The sequence below is a fragment of the Notamacropus eugenii genome, chromosome X, assembly GCF_028372415.1.
Source record: "Notamacropus eugenii isolate mMacEug1 chromosome X, mMacEug1.pri_v2, whole genome shotgun sequence".
In the NCBI taxonomy this organism is placed as follows: Eukaryota; Metazoa; Chordata; class Mammalia; order Diprotodontia; family Macropodidae; genus Notamacropus; species Notamacropus eugenii.
In genome coordinates this window covers 11,191,456-11,193,184 of record NC_092879.1, presented here as the reverse complement: position 1 = coordinate 11,193,184, position 1,729 = coordinate 11,191,456, and positions in this window count along the sequence as shown.

Sequence of the window (1,729 nt, the reverse complement as noted above, 5' to 3'; positions counted from 1 at the left end):
GCTCCACATGAGTTCTATTAATGGGCAGAGACAATTTTATTACATTATACCAAGTGACCATCCTTTTATTAATAACCTGCTAGCCTTATGTAACACAGGACATTTGGCGCAGCTGTTGTGAATATATGTGTGTGTATACATATATATATATATATATATATATATATATATATATATATGTGTGTGTGTGTGTATGTGTGTATGTATACATACATACATATATATATATATATATATATATATATATATATACATACACACACATATACCTATGTATATACAGGGTTGGATAGCACAGTATAAGCCCTCTATTTCCTTAAGCCAAGAAATTAGCATTCACAATATAACATAACTTATTACCAAGGTGGCCACATGGTTTTAAACAGACATAACAGTATATAACATCACCTACGCTGTTCCAAAATACTTCTTTATACAATCAAGGAATCCCAGGCCAAGGGCTTTCCTTACACAGCACATTCCTAGTGGTAGTAGAAAACATAACACACTCCACCTCTAGGTCACAGTAGGTTGTAATCCCCTCAATCCAAAACAAAGTATCCAAGTAAAGTCCTCTTGGGGGTGTTTACTTCTCCCCACACTGCAGGCTCCCACCTGGTACTCTCAGGTGTACATGCTCTAATGAGCCACAGAGTCCAAATTCTAACACTGCTCTAGCCCCTGCTTTGAAATCCTGAAGGGAAGCTGGGCAACAAAGACAACAGGGTGGGTCCCTGGGGGTTACAGCACTTCCTCCCATGCCACCAAGGACAACTCCATCCATTGGGTCCCAACACATCCCAGAGAATATGGCAGGAAAACATTCTCACTGCTCTTGCTCTGCTGAAAAGCCTCCATCTCAACTTGGGGCTGATTTCCAAGCTCAAAGGTTCCTCCTTCTGCAGCGGCGGACCACTTCCAGCTCACACACAGACAGCTCTCCACTACTGCTCCACATCTTACCTCACAGGGGAAGGGACTGCTTCCTTCCAAGTTCTCCCTGCTCCTGCCTCCAGCTTCTGTCTCTGGCCCATACCACCCCAACTCTAGGGCAGCTCATCCTCCCCCAACCTTACATGGGGAGGGGCTGCTCTGGTCTGGGCTCTGGGCACAGAAAAACAACACAATAATTGGAAAAAACAGAAAACTATCCCAGTCTCACTAAGCCCCATACTTTCCTTTAGTATTTTATTCTAGTCCAGTCTTCTAATATTCTCATGAGGGTTAGTCTCAGAGGTCTCCTCTCTCCATCAGAGGTTTCCCCTCCCTACATCACCAGAGCTCACCAACATCTGGGTTAGCTGGGAGAAAGGGGCCTCTTAATAATGGCTTAACATCCTTCCATGAGTTTGTTGTTGTTGTTTTCAAAGCCACTGTATATGTAGAACGAGACTCCTGATTAGTGGAGAGAATCCCAACACCAAACTACAGATTGGTGGAGCTGTGGGAGGGGCAGAGTTGACTTGAGAGCTTCTTGGGAGAAAACACATGGCTCCAAGCATTCATCCTTCAGAGAAAGAAAGAGGAAGAAAGATTTTGAAAGCTGCAGACATGTAGTGGAAGCTAGCTTCTCAACATATCCCTGATTTCAGGCTTGCATTTCAGCAATCTGAAAGATTATTTCCCCTTGATTGAGATGATTGAGATTTGAGATGGAGTGTTCTCTCTCTCTCTCTCTCTCTCTCTCTCTCTCTCTCTCTCTCTCTCTCTCTCTCTTCCACTTGAGATT